General features: G+C 39.6%; 1 protein-coding gene across 3 annotated transcripts in view; it reads right to left on the bottom strand.

Annotated features, from left to right (window-relative positions):
* DHX35 (DEAH-box helicase 35) overlaps window positions 1-22,122 on the bottom strand; it is a 782,267-nt gene that overhangs the window by 259,690 nt on the left and 500,455 nt on the right. The gene's annotated exons all lie outside the window — the stretch shown is intronic.

Here is a 22,122-nt window from a genome sequence, read left to right as displayed (position 1 = left end):
AAATCATGCTGCTATAAAGACACATGCACACGTATGTTTACTGCGGCATTATTCACAATAGCAAAGACTTGGAACCAACCCAAATGTCCAACAATGATAGACTGGATTAAGAAAATGTGGCACATATACACCATGGAATACTATGCAGCCATAAAAAATGATGAGTTCATGTCCTTTGTAGGGACATGGATGAAGCTGGAAACCATCATTCTCAGCAAACTATCGCAACGACAAAAAACCAAACACCGCATGTTCTCACTCATAGGTGGGAACTGAACAATAAGAACACATGGACACAGGAAGGAGAACATCACACACCGGGGCCTGTTGTGGGGTGAGGGGAGGGGGGAGGGATAGCATTAGGAGATATACCTAATGCTAAATGACGAGTTAATGGGTGCAGCACACCAACATGGCACATGTATACATATGTAACAAACCTGCACGTTGTGCACATGTACCCTAAAACTAAAAGTATAATAATAATAAAATCAAAAAAAAAAACAGCTTCTAAAGAGGACCAAAACAAGACAACAATTGTTTATGGATAACAAAAAGTTTTAGGGTAGCCATAGTTAAAGACACGATTGACAAGGATATCTGTTACCTCTGTGGCACACAATAATTTTAACATAACAATTATAATTATTACTGATAATGTACAATAAGATTTATCAGAATTATAGGAGTCTCCCATAATTTTGGAACACATACCAATAATATATTTATACAAATATAGTCAAAAGAAAGCCAAACACCATTTGATATTTGACAATGCTTCCTGTATGATTTTATACCAGATAAGCCAAATTTCACCTTTGTATTAGTGTGCTATTAAACTCAATTTTAATAAAATCTGGTAGACATATTTACCCAACTTTAATGTTTGACCATAAGGTAAGATTTGTATAGACTCTTTTTAACCCTTTATAATTTTTGTTAAAGAACAGGTTAGTGCTTTAAGAGAACACATTGTGCTTTTATTTCAATGCTCAATTTGCAGAAAAACTGGATGATGCTCCTTCAACTTTAGCCAATATGTTTACTCACAGAATTTCCTTTACAATTAACCTTTTAAAACTTGCTTAAACCTTCAAAACAATTCTTTAAGCTTTTAATCTAGGTAAAAATCCACATTCTAATGCCTCCTTATAATCTTTTTACCAAAAGTATATTTTACTTTTCTTACACACCTTGCACATAAACTGTCTCTTCAATAGTTTTAAATACACGTTATTCTGTTAACTTTTAGCAGCCTTTACCTTTGTTGAAAACCTTGGTAAGTTTGGGATTTTAATTATGTGCTAGGTGTAGAGTCTAGGACCTAGACAGAAGTGCAGATAAGGTCTGGCTTGCTCCAGCAGTTAACTCCATGTATACTAGGTTTTTCCTGGCTGCAAGGCAGGCAAGTTGTACAGCTAAGAGTTATAGTGACATTTTATAAAGCATCCAGGAGGCCTAATTACTTTTAAATTACACAATATTTCTTGCCTACGTTCCCTTTTATAACATTTTTCACAACTTTCACAGACAATCTTTGACATGCCTCAACTTTCTGACTTGTAGTAAACATCCCTTTCTTTAAACAATCAGTTAATTTACTTTAGGACAATAATTTACCATATAAGATTCTTTTTAATATAAATTATCTTTTCTTTAATATGAAAGATGATAACATCTTCTTCTTATAGCTCAGGATATGATTCTTCATCTTGTATCCCAGCTGCTTCTTGAGACTTCATTTTAGCTAAGTTTAGTAAGATATAACTTAAATACAGTAATATCTACCTTTTTTAATGTATGTAATTTGACAGACAGTCATGTAACCAGTACTGCCATAATGAAGACACAGAACAGCTCCATTACCAACCAAGATTCCCTCATGCCTTTTATAGACAGCCCTACTCCCTGCCCCTGGAAACCACTAATCTGTTTTTGCCCCCTAACTTTGCCTTGACCAGACTGTCCTATAAATGGAATCATACAGTGCATCGCCTGTCAACATGGTTGTGTTTTCCTTCAACAAGCTTGGGTGCTGGTTCAGAGAAAGTAGACCATTAGATTTAACCAGGGTTGGAGTTTTACCAGGCAACTACGATGGAGGAAGACAGCAGCAATGGAAGTGTACATGTGGGCAAGAGGACATTCCTGTGAAGTACGATGCACTCCCAGGGCTATACACAGTGCCCATCCTGACTGCAGATCTTTTTCAGGATGTGGCCTGCCCTTACAAAGTCTCAGCTCACAAGACCACCCTATGTCCCATTTCTGGAACTGGAGTCTAGTATCTCTAGTATTAGTCTTGCCTAACCCTATTTCCACCTTCAGTCCATACTGCCGACTTTCCAAAAAAATAACTTGTGCAACTCCCATTGGGATCTTCCAACGGAGTAGATGTCAGTTTGGTGTGAGGTGTTGGTGGAAGTTTTATCCAACATTGATCACGAATTTTAGTCAACACAATATTGAGAATTCTGTTTTTCTCCTCTTGGACACCCTTGCTGTGCTATCCCAGTAAGATGTCTCATTAAGTAAAGGTAAAGAGTTCAACATAAAGAGTCATAATGCCTGGACTTAAATCATGGCTCTAACGTTTACTAGCTAGTGACATTGAGTAGCTACCTAAATTCAGAGCCTCTCATCCTCCTCTGCAAAAATGAGGGTAATTATAGAACCTACCTTGAGAGTTGCTGTCAGAACAGAATGAGTCAACGTATTCAAGGTCTTAGCCCCATGCCCACCAGATAAATGTTATCATTACTATATTATCACATAATTTCTCACTCTCTGCATCATCCTGACCACATACAGTACTAAAGAGGTTTATATACCCAGGCAAGAGGTATTTAAAGACAATTAACCAGATTAAAATCTCACACAGAGATTTCAAAACTATTTACTTGTCTCTTAAACAAACAAACAAATCTAAGAGGACTTCATTCTCTAAGAAAGAAGAAAATCACCCCATGGAGACAGCCATACTAATAGGCTTATTGCAGTGATGCCTTATAGTTTCTTTGAATCCAATGTTTACCTGAGGTGGGTCTGCACAGCTCTGCACATGTGGCAACCACATCAGCCTCTGTATTGGTAGACAAGGCTTGGTCTGGAGTGGTTTCTCCTATGGGCACAATCCCAGCCTGAACTCAGTCATGGCTACTGGGACTCCTGTTGTCCATTAGAGAGAGGAATCTCCTTTTGACCATAAAATTGAAGGGGTATAATTTCATTTTTGAACACTTGTCCTTTACCCTGGATGGGTGATGAGACATCTGTCTTCTTAAAAAAAAAATGCTCTAGCTCTCCTATTTAATCCCTAATAATATGTGGCTGCCTCCTGACACCATACAAAGAAAAAGGGAAATGACATCACCATACAAATAAAAGGGGAAAAAAATCCTGATATCTTGATAAGACATTAAGAAATTCCGTACTTTGCTTGTCCAGGCTCTTGCCTCATACTCTAGAGAAAGTTTCTAGAAGAATTGCAGAAACCTTTTAAGAATAACTAATTCTTTAAGACCTTATAGATGTGTTGCTCAAAAAGAAGCTCACTGTATCTATTAAAGTTATCTGGAGATGGGCTCAGGAATCTGAATTTTAACAAGTTCACTGAGTCATTATTATACACACTCAAATTTGAAAACAAATGCTTCAGAGCAGTTGACATGCTATGGCACATTGACTAAATCCTGCCATGCGCCTGTTTTTGTAAATAAAGTATTATTAGAATAAAGCCACACCCAATAGTTAGCATATTGTGTCTGTGGCTGCTTTTGTGCTAAAACAGCAGAGTTGTGTAGTGGCAGCGGAGACTGTATGGCCCACAAATCCTACAATCTTTACTATCTGGCCCTTTACAGAAAAAATATTGCTAATCCCAGCTGTAAAGAAAATGTTATGTCATATGATATGTACACTTAAGTCACACAGTGAGAAACAGGAAAATGTTCTAAGTCTATTCATGGCATATTGTTATTTTTCCCCTTATTCTGTGTACATGTTATTTTAACTAAGAATGCCAGACAATCAGCACATACATATTGAGCATCTATTTCATGCCAGCACTATGCTATGTGTTGAAAATATGGTGGTCTCTGTCCCCATGGAGCCACCGTGAGACTTGTACATACAGCCTACTTTCTCAAATCTGCGTCACCGTTGATTAAAGACATCATTATTTTAAGCACTATTAAGGAAAAAAATGCTACAAATTAAATCATGACACAGTATTTCCTTATGCCTTGGAAATTTTATTTTCTAATTATTAAAAAGCTCTTTTAGATTTATGTCTATCACTTTGGCATACATAAAAAATTATATGCAATATTACTGGTTACGAGCTGCAGTCTCTGGGGTGTCCTTCCAGGTTGCTGATCCCCACTCTGCAAGTTACTTGCAGACATCCTCCTGATCTTATCAGAAGCATCGATACTTTTCAGATCAAGCTCATGCATGTGCAGGCAATGCACCTTTGTCACAACTGCCACCTGGCCAACAGTGCTTGTAAGAGGCAATCAATCATAACCCATTTACAGAAATGTTAAATGGCTTTTAAAATATGTGCATCATATAATTGATGAGATATGATTTATTGCTTGATGAACAAGAAGTCAACTGATATAGGCTGAGACCCAGGGAAATGGCCTCCTGTAAATGAGTTGAGGCAGGACTGGCTAGAGGAGCAGAAGGGTAGAGAACTTATTCCTTGTGACAAGAACCAAGGATGGCCCCCAGCTGCCCCCAGATCTCCAGTACTCATCATACTTCGCCGGGTGCATGATGTACATCATCAGATTACCTGTTTCTGCTTGAGACCATGATATCTTTCAGGGTATAGTCATGACCTCATCCATCTCTGAGCTCTAAGAAAACTAACAGAGTGCCTAGAAAACAGCACACAGCAGCCCTTGTTCCCTTGTTTCTTCTCTTTTTTTTTTTTTTTTTTTTTTTTTTTTTGATGGTGTTTTGCTCTTGTTGCCCAAGCTTGAGTGCAATGGTGCAATCTCGGCTCACTACAACCTCCACTTCCTAGGTTCAAGTGATTCTCCCACGTCAGCCTCCCGAGTAGCTGGGATTACAGGCGGGTGCCACGACGCCCAGCTAATTTTTTGTACTTTTAGTAGAGACAGGGCTTCACTATGTTGGCCAGGCTGGTCTCGAACTCCTGACCTCAGGTGATACACCTGCCTCGGCCTCCCAAAGTGCTGGGATTACAAGCATGAGCCACCATGCCCGGCCTGCCCTTGTTCTTAAACAAGGAAGTAAAGAGATGCACAGAGGTGAACAGCGAGGAGGGAATTCTGCAGCAGGAGCTCCAGGAATGAATTCTTAATCAATCCTATGTGACCAAGGATGTTTGAGAGTTCAAATGGGAAGATGAGCCTCTCCAGGAGCTTGACCCAGACTGGAGACTGCTTGAGGAATGGATGTGGAGGAATTTTAAAGGACAGGCCTGTAGTGTAGCAGGGTTGTGTCTGCACCCAGATCTGAGACTCTGGCCACGATGGAAATGTAAAGGGCTTGAAGAGGAAATCTCCCGATTTCATCTGTTGGGTGTTACTATATCAGGAAAGCAGCCCTTCATGTGATTTGACTGAGAATGCCAATCATGGGCCTTGCTTCTTCCTTGAATGACTGCAGGAGTGTGCTCCATTAAGCACACCATGCCTGGGGCTTGGGCCCACAATACTTTTAGGGCCCAGCAGGAGTGTTTTGATTTATTTGAAAACCAGAAGAAAAAAATGAATATAATCCAGCCTGAATTAAATACAACTTTATACCAACCCAATCATAAAACATAATTTTCCTTATTTATTATGGGAAAAAGGGGCCTACAAAGGCGAAATTGTCCAAGGTCCATTAAAGTCATAATGGGGCCCTGAAAGCAGGCCTGTGGCACAACCTATGTACATCAGACACTCCCCCAGATATGGGACTGGTTGGGGATAAGCCATGCTAACAGAAGGCCTAAGACAGAGAATGCCCCACCATATTGGTTACAGAGATGCACGTAAATTAGAAACCACTCTAAAGCATTGGTTTTCGAACTTGAGTGTGTTGAATAATGACCCAGTGAACTAATTAAATTTCATATTCCTGCACTCACCTCCCAATAACTCTAATAGAGATGGTGAGTTTATTTTTTAGAAACAGTTCTATGAGGTCTTAAATAATTAGTTATTCTTAGGAGGTACCTGAAATTATTCTAAAAACTGTCCCTAGAGTATGGGACAAGAGCCTGAACAAGCAAAGTTCAGAATCTCTTGATTCTGAACTTGAAAGGGTGCACAAACTCACAGTAACATTCATCTCCAGACTGAGGGGAGGCAAGTGGGACTGGAGACTGAGAAGTTAAGTTGGTTTCATTTCACTCATTCAGCAAAACAAGATCAAAAAACAAACAAACTCCTCCAGAAACAAACACATCAGAATGAATGATAACTGCTATTGATTCTGGATGGAGGGAAAATTGATGTTTAGTTTATTATTTCTCTTTGTATATTGTTTTTTGATTTCTCCCCTTAAAAAAGTAAGAGCTTACATATATCCCTGAAGCAAAGATCACAGGACGCATTCTAGTCCCTTTCCTTTTTGAGGCTTGGTGACTTCATTTTTCCTTTAAGTCCATAAACTACCTTTATAATTAGGCTCTTTCCCTGTTTCATTTCACTTAATCCAGAGGCTTATTTCTGTTACTTGCAGCCAAGGAGCCCTAATTCATTCAAGTGCACCACCAGCTATTGATGGTGGACACAAACAATTTTCTAGGATGGAAGAGGGCCATTACCTGGGCTCTCACTGAATCTGGAGGCCCTTAAAATGCCAGTTTACTGTGGCACAGGTGAGCCTGTATGACCACTGATCCAGGCTAACCAGTCTACACTGTCATCATCTCTAGGCCGTGTCTCGACAGACGGTTCCTCATGAAAAATGAACCTGCCTGACCAAGGGAATTGGGATTGAGGAATAGAAAGGTGTAAGTACAAGGGAGAGATTATAATAAGAAATATATATTTGGTCTTTGTCCCAGGTCCCTGATGCAGAGCTTCTCAAAACAAAAACAAAACCTTGGAACTTCCTGAGTGACAGCCGTAACAGGACTGTCCTTTGCTATTTGAAACAAGCCTCTTTCAATCGTGCCTGACTTTCTGCTAATAAGGTGAATCTCAGTGGGCCTCTACATAGCTTTAGGATGGGAGTTGGTTGCTGGAAGGACCAACCATGTAATTAGATGGTTGGAACTTTCAGCCTTACCCTAGTCTTCTGGGGAGGGGAGAGAAGCTGGAGATTGAGTTAAGCATCAATGGCCAATGACTTAACCATTCCTATGTATGAAGCCTCCATAAAAAACCTTAAATGACTAAGCTTCCAAGCTGGTGAACACATTGAGATGTTGGGAGGATGGTGCACCTGGAGGGGACATGGAAGCTCCAAGCTCCACCTTCATATCTTTTCCTGTGCATCCCTTCCATTTGACTGTTCCTGGGCTAATACTTACTAATACCAGCATTAGTAAATAAATTATTTTCCTGAAATTTCAGTAAGTAAACTGTTTTCCCTAAATTTCAGACTCATGAGCCCATCGCCAGATAACTAATAGAAATGGTGAGCTTCCTTTTGGACAACAATTCTATAAGGTCTTGAAGAATTAGTTATTCTTAGAAGATACCATTCTAGCAAATTATTAAAACTGAGGAAGGGGGTCATGAGAACTCATAATTTAAACCAGTTGGTAAGAAGTACAGGTGGGAGGTAGGACTGGGTCGTAGGACTGGCAGCTGAAGTGGGGGTCAGTCCTGTGGGACTGAGCCTTTACCCTGTGGGATCTGGGCAACTCCAAGTAGTTAGTGTCAGATCTGAATTGAATTGTAGGGCACTCAGTTGGTGTCCGGAAAGTTGAAGAACTAGTTATTGATGTAGAAAACACACACAGGTTTGGTGTCAGAGGGGTTGTGAATCATAAATGCTGAAAATATATTATTTATGAAAAAAAAAGAAAGTAGTATAAAGACATTCATACTTACCAAGCATTGGGTAGTGCGATAGGTACTTCTCCATCATCCCCTGCAAACCCTGAGCACCTTTGTGAATTAGGTGTCATTCACTTCATTTTGACAGCTAAAGTTAATGAATAGTGACCATACGATTCATTATTTAAATGAGGATACATTTAAGAATGAAAGGGGGTGCTCTTGTAACTACACTGGGACAACAGAGGTAAATGGGACACTCCCAGGCAAATCGAGACATGTGCCTGTCTTGCCTAAGGTCACACAACTAATTAATGATTGAGCTGGGTTCTGGGTTCATTAAGTTACATTCCTAAAGAGAAAACATTTCTTGAAAATTCTAAGAATCCCATGTGTTATGCACTGAATTGTGTCCCCCCGCAAAAAAAGTCATACGTTGAAGTCCTAACCCCTAGTATCTCACAAGGTAACTGTATTCCAAGATAAGGTCTTTATAGAGATGATGAAGTTAAAAGGAGGACTTTAGGGTGGGCCCTAATCCAACGTGACTGGTGTCCTTATAAGAAGAGGAAAAGTGGATAGAGAGAACCCAAGGATGCATGCACACGGAGAAAAGACCATGTGAGAACTCAGTGAAAAGGTGGCCATCTGCAAGACAGGGAGAGAGGCCTCAGGAGAAACCAAACTTCACAATCCCTTGACCTTGGGCTTCTACCCTCCAGAACTGTGAGAAGGACATTTCTGTTGTTTAAGCCACCCAATATGTAGTATTTTGTTACGGCAGCCCAAGCTAACCATGCTATGAGAGTTGGGAGCAAAGACTAATGCTGGTGAGAACTCTGGGATTCTAAAATCTTTGCCATTTGTCCCTGTCTGCATCCGGATCGCAGTAAAGCCCATTTACTGTGAAGAGTCCTGTATGCTCGGATTCTTAGACAGCAAGGAATGGGGAGTGTGCACCCTGCATTGCTGCTGAGGCAAAAGCCAGAAACACCCAAAGGGACAGAACACGTGGTGGTGGTCGTAAAGGGAAAAGGGAAGGAGGCTGGGACCACTGGGAAAGAAGGACTTGAAGGGAGAGCAGCCCTCCCTCCTCCACACCTCCTCACAGACTTAAAAGTCAGAAGGTCCATGCTCCATCCCCCACCCCCATCAGACTCCAGGAAGATTCAATTACATTTAGAGACACAATGTCTGCCTCCCCTGGATTAATTTCCGGATCCTGCCAAAGCTTGTCCTTATCTCTTTTTTCTTGCTGAGAGTAAGAACCCTATAAAATTGTCTCTATCAGAGACCAAGAAATGAACCAGGACAAGGCAAGCACAGGGAACAGGGCCACAGGGCTGAATGTCTCCCCTCATGTAGATTTGGGAAGGGCTCAAGCAAGACAATTTGCTATAAAGCTCACACACCTCTGTTCTATCTAAAAGAATCCATTCTATCAGGGCAGTGGGTAGGAGCAAATCACACTGTGGACATGAGTTACATAATAGTATTCTGGCTCCAAAGTCCCCAGTACTCCAGGCCCGGTCCCACCCCACTCACAGGAGCCTTTATAACAATAATAATAGTAGCGACAACAGCAAGAGCTAGCATTTACAGAGTGCTTATTAAGTGCTAACTCCTTCACATACATTGTCTTATTTAATCTGCATAACAGCCCTAGAGGGGTAGATAACATTTCTACCCCCATTTTACAGATTGCTAAACTGTGATTTAGACAAGTTAAAGCAAATTGGCCACAGTCACATAGCTGGTACAGAGAAAACAAAAATTTCTTTGATGCTAACACCAGCATATTAACAATAATCCTAAAATTAGAGTGTGAGGTACTCCATTGGATGTCAAAGTCATGATCAAATTTTGACCTAAGAGTTTTTTTAAAAATTAGAAACATTCATTGAGTAAATACTATGTGCTCATTCTTTACAAGCATTATCTCATTTCGACACAGCAACGCTGTGACTCAGGTACATTTTTTCATCATCATCATCTTACATATGAGAAAAATCAAGGCTTGCAAAGGTTACCCAGCAAGGAAACAGAAGAACTCAAATCTGAACCAAGGTAGCCTGAGTTCAGAGCTCATGTGGTAAATACTCTACCACCTCTCCTGTGGCTGAGATGTTTTGCAGGTTGACCAGTGAGCTTCATGTGTGAGGTAAGAGATATATGATGTGGTATGACTAGCGCTATGAGTTATAACATGCACCCTGGGGCATTACTTCAGGGTCTGAGATACCCCAACTCCAATTTAAGAAGTATGCCTCCCCTACCCAGCTCAAATTCCCCAAGCAGGCTGGACGGTGTTAGATTTCTCAAATGTTGTACTGTTTAATGTTCTTTCAAAGTGTGTTAGACCCTATCGCCCACGATTACTCCCAGGTGCAAAATTGTATGCACAAACAGTTGCAGCAGCAATTTACTGACTGTGAGCTCAATCAGCCAATTGTGAGCACAATTAGCTGCTCCCTGCTCATTTGGAAGGAGCCGGGGCGATGATTGCCTCTGCAATTAGCCAGTTGTGGGCAGCTCAGTTTGCTTGTGCAATTTTGCACCCTCAGACAAGGAATGTGCAAAAGTGATGCATGCCCAGGAACTTGGCTCCAAACTGATACCCACCCACCAGTCTCTGTGCATGGCTAATAGGGCCTGCCTTCTGGGTCTGTGCAGAGGCAGCAGCCTCAAGAAGAGAAAAGATGGAATGATTGAGATCAAGCCTCATAGAATGCCACACGGGCTGAAGAAACAAACCTTTTCATATTTTTCAGAGGAGGGAAGGAAAGAGATGAGGTACTAACTTGGGCTGGCAAAGGGGAAGGTGTGTCCAGCATTGGGAAGACCTAAACATTAATAATTTGGGTTCAAGAGAGATCCATCTGAAAATGAATCAGCATAGAATGCAGAACTTTTTGTATTACCGGAATGACTTGGGGAGTCAGTTGAAACCAGAAACTAGATGGAATGGGGGAATTGAAGTGCCATTTTAGTCGTCTGTGCAATCAACAATTTTTCTCTTCCCTCTTCCTGTATCCTGCTAAAAAAAGAACAAATCCTCCCACTGGAGTTGGGCAGATTCCTACCCACCTGTCCCTGCTGAGGGAAACCCGGAAATCCAGAAATTTTTATTGCAGCTGTCCACAAAATGAGATGCAGTCTGATTGGATTTGTTCTAGTTTTCCTTTAGTAATGAGTTGATTAAAAATAAAAGTTCACCGTATTTTAAGTGAGATTTTGTTGCACTGATAGTCCTTTCTACCTAGAAGCAGCACATCTGTAAGTTTATAAAATAAATCAAAAGGAAAGGTGACTCACTGGTGGGTATAAGACACCACTGTTTGGTGACCCCAGCTGTCCTGTGAGCCTTTGATAAACTGAGGGTCACTTGTTCACTCTAACTAGTCTAAACCTATTAGCCAGTGCAGAATTATTCATAATAACCAAAATGTAAAAATAACCCAAAGGTCCATCAACTCATGAATGAATAAACAAAAATGTGGTATAGCCGCCCAGCAGAACATATTATATTCAGCCATAAAAAGAAATAAAGTACTATTACACATGCTATGGATGAACCTTGAAAACATTATGCTAAGTGAAAGAAACCAAATACAAAAGACCACATATGGTATTATTCCATTTACATTTTCAGGAGAGGCAAACTGATAGACATAGAAGGTAGATTAGTGGGAATCAGGAGGGACTGATAATGAATTTGGAGCTCTTCTTAGGGTTATGAAAATGTTTGGGGATTAGTGGAATTAGATGGTTGCACATCCTTGTGAATACACTAAAACCACTAGATTGTGTATTTTAAAAGGTTGAATTTTGTGGTATGTGAATTATATCTCAACTCTTAAAAAAAACTATTAGAGTAGAGAAAAATTGTCTTTTGGGAGACTGGGTATGGACAGAGCCACTGTGAGAACACCATTGCATCGACCTATCCACAGGCCACTCAAGAGCCCCTGAGCAAAAAGTATAGCAGGGAAGAGAGTGTTCAAAGTTTCTTTGATTCAGGCCACAAAGCATTAATTAATTCGTCAAAAATAACCCTTGAACAACCAACTGTATACCAGACTATCTGGAAAGACTTGAGAAGAAAGACTTGCTGCCTTTTTAAACTAGTGGTTGGCGGGGGGTAAGGTATGTGTGTTGTGGGGGAAGCGTAAATAAACAAGTAGGCCATTCCCTGGGTCAATATTTCCAAATTTCTATTCAGCATTTTGACTCAAATATGACAACATTTTCTTAAACCATAATGGAAAGCAAGGGTTTCCAAGGGAATTTTCCTGAGCCACAACACTTTAGCCAGGAGTAAGCCAACACAGTCAAAAGTACAGTGTGTAAGGAAGGGATCCAGTTTCAGCTTTCCACATATGGCTAGCCAGTTTTCCCAGCACCATTTATTAAATAGGGAATCCTTTCCCCATTGCTTGTTTTTCTCAGGTTTGTCAAAGATCAGATAGTTGTAGATATGCGGCGTTATTTCTGAGGACTCTGTTCTGTTCCATTGGTCTGTATCTCTGTTTTGATACCAGTACCATGCTGTTTTGGTTACTGTAGCCTTGTAGTATAGTTTGAAGTCAGGTAGCATGATGCCTCCATCTTTGTTCTTTTGGCTTAGGATTGACTTGGTGATGCGGGCTCTTTTTTGGTTCCATGTGAACTTTAAAGTAGTTTTTTCCAATTCTGTGAAGAAAGTCATTGGTAGCTTGATGGGGACGGCATTGAATCTATAAATTACCTTGGGCAGTATGGCCATTTTCACAATATTGATTCTTCCTACCCATGAGCATGGAATGTTCTTCCATTTGTTTGTATCCTCTTTTATTTCATTGAGCAGTGGTTTGTAGTTCTCCTGGAAGAGGTCCTTCACATCCCTTGTAAGTTGGATTCCTAGGTATTTTATTCTCTTTGAAGCAATTGTGAATGGGAGTTCACTCATGATTTGGCTCTCTGTTTGTCTGTTGTTGGTGTATAAGAATGCTTGTGATTTTTGTACATTGATTTTGTATCCTGAGACTTTGCTGAAGTTGCTTATCAGCTTAAGGAGATTTTCGGCTGAGACAATGCGGTTTTCTAGGTATACGATCATGTAGCCATATGTAGAAAGCTGAAACTGAACCCCTTCCTTACACCTTATACAAAAATCTATTCAAGATGGATTAAAGACTTAAACGTTAGACCTAAAACCATAAAAACCCTAGAAGAAAACCTAGGCATTACCATTCAGGACATAGGCATGGGCAAGGACTTCATGTCTAAAACACCAAAAGCAATGGCAACAAAACACAAAATTGACAAATGGGATCTAATTAAACTAAAGAGCTTCTGCACAGCAAAAGAAACTACCATCACAGTGAACAGGCAACCCACAAAATGGGAGAAAATTTTCGCAACCTACTCATCTGACAAAGGGCTAATATCCAGAATCTACAATGAACTCAAACAAATTTACAAGAAAAAAACAAACAACCCCATCAAAAAGTGGGCAAAGGACATGAACAGACACTTCTCAAAAGAAGACATTTATGCAGCCAAAAAACACATGAAAAAATGCTCATCATCACTGGCCATCAAAGAAATGCAAATCAAAACCGCAATGAGATACCATCTCACACCAGTTAGAATGGCAATCATTAAAAAGTCAGGAAACAACAGGTGCTGGAGAGGATGTGGAGAAATAGGAACACTTTTACACTGTTGGTGGGACTGTAAACTAGTTCAATCATTGTGGAAGTCAGTGTGGCGATTCCTCAGGGATCTAGAACTAGAAATACCATTTGACCCAGCCATCCCACTACTGGGTATATACTCAAAGGACTATAAATCATGCTGCTATGAAGACACATGCACACGTATGTTTATTGCGGCATTATTCACAATAGCAAAGACTTGGAACCAACCAACCCAAATGTCCAACAATGATAGACTGGATTAAGAAAATGTGGCACATATACACCATGGAATACTATGCAGCCATAAAAAATGATGAGTTCACGTCCTTTGTAGGGACATGGATGAAATTGGAAATCATCATTCTCAGTAAACTATCACAAGAACAAAAAACCAAACACCGCATATTCTCACTCATAGGTGGGAACTGAACAATGAGAACACATGGACACAGGAAGGGGAACATCACACTCTGGGGACTGTTGTGGGGTGGGGGGAGGGGGGAGGGATAGCACTGGGAGATATACCTAATGCTAGATGACGAGTTAGTGGGTGCAGCGCACCAGCATGGCACACGTATACATATGTAACTAACCTGCACATTGTGCACATGTACCCTAAAACTTAAAGTATAATAATAATAATAAAAAAAAGAACTTAAAAGAAAAAAAAAAGTACAGTGTGGTTCCTAATCTCTCTTCTACTGAGTATTCTGAACTTTTTATTCCTTAACTGGCTGTTTGATATGATATGGATTTTAAACCAAGTAGGCAGGCACACAGAAGGGTGGATCGGCCAGGAGGCATAAGCCAAGTATAAGGAGAGGCATTGGTGCCTGACATTAAAATTCACCTTCCCTCTCTGAGTGGTAGCCCAAGAAGCTGTATATGCAGATCAATAGTTAAGTGGGAAGTAAATATCATGCTACTGATGGCTGGACAAGGCAATTCCCTCAGTTCTCCCGCTACCCCATCATTATGAGGCATGTTTCTTCAAAGCAGTATCTATCTGCATTGTCTCCATTTCTTCACTTTACTTTTGTTTACACTTGGATTAAGTGTCTTCCCCATCACTCCACCAGTCTGTATCTGGCTGATTGTGCTGGAAACACATAAGTCCTGATGGATACCTCTCACCTGCATCGCTCAACTAATGCAATTCTTGTAGTGAGGTCTATAATCTCATTTTTTCAGTCTCAAATACATCTCCATTTGTGTCACTTGAATGCAAGCCACCATTGTCTTATCCTGGATGACCTCACAGACCTCGTAACTGGCCTGCTCCCATCCACACTTGCCCCACATCATCGATCAAACAATTAAATCTAGTTTCACTGGTCCCTTTGTTAAAAGGTGCCCAATGTTCTTAGAATAAAGATTAGAATCCTTTATTGAGGACCCTGCTTCAAATGTGAGTGGGACCAGAGTGAACAGCAAGTATCTCTGAGATGTCAAGACAATCCACATCTCCTCCCCATTCCATAGTAAGGCGTATATTGTTAGAGAGGGAGGACATGCGTATGTTTGAGGGAGGTACATTCTGAAGTTAACATTAAAAAATGAGTGTGTCACACACAAAGACATATGTTTGCCAACTTCTCTTTCAATGCCCTCTTCCTGGGCACCCATGAAGACTACATTTCCCAGGCTCCCTTAGTGTAGGTCAGGGTCATGTGACTCAGTCCAGCCAAAGAAGCAAGGACAGAGGTGATACAAGCCAATGGTTCTTCAAGCTAGCTACACATAGGAATCACCTAGGAGAGTTTAAAACACAGTGATGTATCGTCTCAGCCCCAGAAACTCTCATTTAATTGGTATGGAGTACAGCCAGGGCACTAACATTGTTAAAAGCTCCCCTGATGATTCTAAGGTACAGCAGAGCTTGAGAGCTGATGTAAACCATTCCTGGGCCTGGCCCTTGAAAATATTCTGCCTTCTGTGCCTTTCTGTGGTGACATTAGAGTCCAGTCAATCCACATACTGCAAACGAACAGACTGGGAATCTGAGTGCTTTGTGAATCTATATTGGACATGTAACCTAAACAAAAAATACATCTTTATTAATTTTAAAATTAATTTGTTATCACAGCATAGTTTCTCCTATTCTGTCTAAAGCAGTGAAAATCATATAAAGATAAAATTACCTTTAGCATGCCTTCAGGAATTTTCCTCAGTGGAGTGACCAGCACAGCCCATTTTTCCTCCAGCACTGAAAACAGATCACTGTTTCTTCATAAAGGAAATAAATGGAATTGTCGACTTGCATTTTAAAAGTATGGTGCATGAATATATGATTTATAAATACTAAAATCACAGCAAGATTCTCACAGTAAAAGAAGCAGGCAGGAATTGCAACCTGCTAAAAGAACAATAAATTCATATTGCCCATCTCACATTCATTACAGGGCAGTGGTTCTCAACTGAATTATGTTACTTAGAAGTGGAGCTTCTAAAATATGCCCATGGCCACAGCATTACAGGTCATGTGATGGCACACTGATGTTACCACTACCTCCACAAGTTCTGATTCACGGAGATGAGAATGAAAATCCTCCACACCATTAACCAAGTGTAACCAAGTGTTTCTAAATCTTCATATGGATGTTTACCAAATTTGTTTACGATGGCTTGTCTTTCCAAAGAGCTTAGGATTTTGTTCTTCATTTACCTTTCATATTCCTCCTTGCCATGTTGTTAAATGTTGAACAAACACAAAATTTAGAGAGAATGGATGACTCTCAAAAACATTCCTTTTAATAAAGGAGGCGGATATAAAAATTACCTACCACATAACTCCATTTTCATGAAGTTCAAGAACAGGCCAATTGATCTATAATGATAGCAATCAGAACAGTGATAGCCTATTGGGTGGAGTGAAGGTAGAAACTGACTGAAAGGGGCTGACAGAACTTTTGGGGTGATGGAAATGTTCTTTATCTTGATCAGAGTGGTAGTCACATGGGTGTGTGTATACATAAATACATATGTATATCATATATTCATTGATACTCAGTGAATTGTACACTTAAAATCTATATATTTCACTGTATATAAATGTTATATTAGTAAATCAAATAAAAGAAAAATTAAAAGTAAAGAATATGGTGAGGGTTATGTGCTCCTCAAGCCCAGTGACCTTCACTGGCTGCTCATCAGTTTTTTTCTGTTGAATACTGAGGGCTGATGATGCCCTGTGGTCCAAGATCAATGCATGTCACCTTGAATGGCTTTCACAGGCCTGGTAATTTACATGTGACAGTCAATCCTAGGTCATAAGGAAAAGAAACAAATTGAGAACAGGCTCCTTCTTGATGCCATTCCCTGCTGAATCACTAGAAGAAAAATATGAGCAAGTCTGGAAATAAACGAAATGGAGACAGACCCTGAGAAGATTTGCTAAAAAGGCTCTTAAGGAAGAACCTCCAAAAAGCTGGAGGCTAAGATAGAATAGAGTTACTTTCTTATATGAGAGGAGGACGAGGAGGCTGGGTCAGCTCTGCTCATTGAAGAACACAAGATAACAAGCAATGATGTTGATGTTTTCTTAACAAAAAGCCTCCTCCACCCCCTAAAAGTTACCCATGCTGGTTAAATATTACCAGTTGAGGGTTTGTTTGAGGAAAATATATAATTCTTAGGGTTGGAAGAGGAGAAGGACATTTAAACTATTTGCCTGTTCTATTAGCCATTCACACCTTAATGGAAAATACATCCATCGATCAATTAACTTTTATCAGCTGCCTTGAATCAGTCTCATTCAGCTCACTCACATGTCTAACTAAAATAAGGACTGACTTTCTACTTAGTCCTTAATGCAGACCCTTCCTCTAAAAAAAACTACCACAGAGGGACAGGTAAATATGGGTGACCAGTCTGGTGACTCTGTCTTCCTACAAGTTTATTCTAGTTTCTCCCAATGACTATGGGCATGCTATTACTGTGATAAAAAGAGAATATCGCTAAAGTGCCAAATTAACATATTTTGACGGGTATTGTTTGTGGATGTTGATGCTGCTCTTATTATTAGAATGTCTTTTATTGTTATATTAAATAATAGCTAGTTTTTCAAGACACATAAGACAGCCATTGGCTTTCTTAAACTGATGTTTTATCTGGTCATTTTTACATTAAATACTAATACTTTTTCAGTTTTTTTTTATAGAAAATAGTGTCTTCCAAAAGCCACCATCATTTACTTCCTTTAATTCAATAGTCTATTTCCTATCTCATCTCCTTGTCCAGAATATGTCAAATAAAATAAGTACTTTGAACCTCATTTTTGTATTATTGCCCCCAAGTAAATAGGAATGCCACTATTAAACATTCCATTGGTTTTGGCTCAGCAATTTTTTAAAAATTATATTTAAATAATATTCACATATATGTGTGTGTGTGTGTGTGTTTTATGTTTTGTTAGAAGACTATGGAAGGCTGATAATGGTTGCCAAAAATATGTCCATATCCTAATCCTTGGAACCTATATGTTACCCTTTATGCTAAAGTTTTTGCAGGTGTGATTAAATCAAGGCTTTTGAGATAAGAGGATTATCCTGGATTATCTTGGTGGGTGCCAACTGCCATCACAAATATCTTTATAAGAGACAGGCACAGGGAGATTAGACAGATAAGGAGGAGACAGTGATAAGACGACAGAGGCAGGGATTGAAGTGATGCGGCCACAAGCCAAAGAAAGCCAACAGCCACAGCAAGCTAGAAGAGGCAAGGATGGATTATTTCCTCAAGCCTCCAGAGGAAGCACGGACCTGCTAAAACCTTGGCTTCAGGCTTCTAGCCTCCAGAACTGTGAGAGGAGAAATGTCTGTTGTTTTATACTGCCAAGATTGTGGCAATTTGTTACAGCAGCTGGGAAACTAATATTGAGATTACAATTGCAACATTTTTCTGATTATAGAAGTAATAGATGTACACTGCAATTGATTTGAGGGATACCACATGATCCTACCACCAAGAAAGAACAACTGTTAACCCTAAAAATCGTGTTAAATGTTCTTCTTACTTTTAGGGGTACATAGGAGTATTTTTATCCTCTTAATGTTATTAAAAGCTGTGAACTCTAATCTGAAGTAGTTATTAATCCTTTAGGGGAATAATTGTAATGCCTCCCATATATACTCTAGGGGTGAGATGGTGAGATGTTTACAGGTAACCCAAGATTGGCATTGTTAGAAAAAGAATCTGGGAGCTGTAATGTGCTGTATTTATAGCATTTCTAATATTAATGTTGCCCTTGCCTTCCTAACAAACCATATTTGGTAATGGAATATTACACTTTTAATACACAATTCTATTGAGTCATATTAAAGATAGTTGTAGCAATAGTCACAAATGATATTGGCCCACACACTACAGTCTCCATTTGTGATACCTTTGTCATGGCTAGGTTATTTCAAAGATTATTTTAATATCTTGGAGGTAATAATAGTAGCCAATACATATCAAGAAGTCTTTTATTATGTTTCAAGCACTGTGTTAAGTGCTTGCCACTCTGCGTTGACTTCAATGCTTACAATAATCTTATAAATTCAATTGTTATATCCATTTCAAAGATTGAGAAGTACCTCAGCAGACTAAAATTCAACTCTGACAAGATTTTTGGATTGTTTTATTGTGTTTGGAGCATACCATGAGTTCAACTAGTAGTGTGTTTTGAGGCTTGTCTATATAACACCAAGTCTTAACAATCATGAAAAAGTCATTAAAATACCATTATCCCAATGCCCAATATCTGAGGAAGGGTAGGGAATGAGCTTACACCCCTTTAGATGCTGGGCAACAGAACTCAACTTCTCACCTGTGGGTAGAGGGAAAAAAGGGAATCACTGGTGTTCAAAATGTCTCAGCAAAAGTAGAGACTGAGGATGGGGCATATATTGATCAGCCAGTCTTCTTTGTTATAAACTCTTGCTCCCTACAGTCCAGTCAACAAATAGGAGTCAAAATGATATTTTAAAAATATGAATCCAAGAGATCATGCTCGCCTAGGCTGAAAACTTCCCCGTCTCACAATAAAATGCACAACCCTCCTGTGGCTTACAGGCAGCTATGTAATCTGCTTACCTTTCTAATTTCACATGATAATATCTCTTACTCACACCAGAGACTCCAGGCACACAGTTCTCATTCTGCTTCAATGGGCCAAGTGAGTTCCTGCCTCCAGGTCTTTGATCTTGCTGTCCCCTCCACCAGGAGCATTCTTTCCCAGCTTTTCACAAAGCTGCTTCTCCCCATACAGGGCTTGAATCAAATATTACCTACTCAGAGAGCCTCTTCTGATCATGCCATTAAGTTCCCTCCCAGTCTCCCTGGTATATCTATTCTCTCTCTCTCTTTCTCTCTCCCTCCCTCCCGATATGCAGGCACTCACTGATATTCTTATCACATCAACATGCTTTATATTCTCCATAACCCTTTTCACTATCTCCAATTATCTTATTTATCCATTTATGTACTCATCTACTCTGAATTATCCTGTTTACAGATATATCTTCAGTAAATATGTACCTGGCACATAGTATGAGCTTAATAAATATTTGTTGAACGAATAAATGGCTTTCTGAAATGTATAACAGTTTCAGAGATCTGATGTGAAACTTGATAAAAGGGGATAATAAATACAACCCTTAACTATAATAAAATTCCTAAATGTAAGCCATGAAATTAATACCGGGAAGGGGGGAACAGAAGGTACAGGGGAGGTGGTGTGGAAAATTTCTGCAGGAGAGCCAACTAGATAAAGCAAGCAAGGTCAGACTGTGCTCTTGCTCTTTCTTCCAAATATTTCTTTGCCTTCAGGGGCTGGTCAAAGTCAAGAATGGTGAACTTAGGAAAAGAGATCTGTTATTTTAATCTGAAGAAGCAGAAGCGGAAGGTCAAATAATTTGACCAAAAAAATTGATATGAGACAATCAGATTAAAACATGTGTTTTATGTTTTAAGATGTATTTTGGTCACCAATAAGATCTGATTCTGTTCTTTCATTGGCAAGAGTAGAGAATAGTAGGAATAGTAGAAATCAAATAAAGAACCCTCCTATGGAGAACTAAGCTTCCATGCTCATCCATATCATGTCTTCCAGATTGGTTTCCTCTGGCTTAGTTTAGACCCCTTGGAGCTGAATTTAAATTGGTATCTGAGTCCAAGAATGACTAGTCCAGAGCTGGTTGCTGCTTGAGGTGTCTTGGCTGTTAGAAGGCCCATCTCTGCCCACTTTTAAATAATGCTTGAAACAGCTCCTTTTTCAGACATAATTTCTTTTTTAATCGTTTTCAGATCCTGCAGGGGAACTTTAGAAAGAGACGTCTTTAGTTTGACTTTGAAGTATGTTTTTTGTTTTTGGCTAACTGCAAATTAGCAGACATTTTAATTGTTGATGTTTGTTATTATGGTTGTGTTTGGTGGTCTGTGTGGTTGCTCGGCAGAGTGAGAATAAATGTTCTGTGAATAAAACTCTGGTCCTTCAATGGATTTGAGGAGTGGGTCCCCCAGCAGCAGTATGGGTGCTATTCATATCTTCAGCTCAGTTTCAACCATACTTTGTCCTGCAAAACCCAAAACATATTTGGCCCTGAGCACTTTTTCCCTTGATTTTTAATCTTGAGAGCAATTTAAAGGAAATTTGATCCATATGTTTCTGATTCATTTGAATCACAAAAACATTGGGTTTGAGAGTTATTTGATGTCCAAATGCCTTTTGAGACATTTTAATAAACTTTCCAAGTCTTATTGTTTTAAAAATACATACTCACGTTTTGCCAAGGGTGAATGAATTCAGGCTCCAAAAGATTTGGGTTGAATTTGAAATTCTGAACTTGTACATTATGACCATGTTACAATAAAGTCTGTGTCTACTCAATACCCAAGCAGCCCAATAGAAAGGCAAAGTACTAGGTTGTCATCCAGATGTTGCATAACTTCTAATGCATGGCAAAACATCAACAAAACATCCGGATGGTTTACTGACTTTTCCCCTCTTTCTTCAGATGTTTGCTGTTACAGCATTAAGGACGTGGGCAGCAGCTGCCAATCCTGGCACACTATGAAAAGTTTATTTTAAAAGAGTCTCTACATACATATGAGGATCACAATGTTCATGGGATAGGGGTGGGGGTAAGGAATGAACCTGCTTTTCTTTTTAAAAGTGGGCTGAGTAAGTGACAAGACTCGGAGGGCTGAGAAAACAGACTATCCAAATGTGTTTGAGCATTCCTCAAGGAGAGTGGGGGAAACAGATGAGTGGTTTAGTCACATGTTTGCTACATTTTTCTAACTGAAAGGAATAAGTGGGTAAAAGGCAAAACCAATAAGAACAAAGGTCTTTGTGATCCTTCCTCTTAATAGATAAAAGATCTAGAAGTGCCATATTCAAAATAAAGGCAATTTCAGGTCTTTCATGAGATAAAGAAGTAAAAATAACAACAACAATTAACTTCTGCATAGGCATTTCAGGAGAT

The sequence above is a fragment of the Gorilla gorilla genome, chromosome 21 (assembly GCF_029281585.2).
Source record: "Gorilla gorilla gorilla isolate KB3781 chromosome 21, NHGRI_mGorGor1-v2.1_pri, whole genome shotgun sequence".
Classification (NCBI taxonomy): Eukaryota; Metazoa; Chordata; class Mammalia; order Primates; family Hominidae; genus Gorilla; species Gorilla gorilla.
This window is presented reverse-complemented; position numbering and strand designations above follow the sequence as displayed.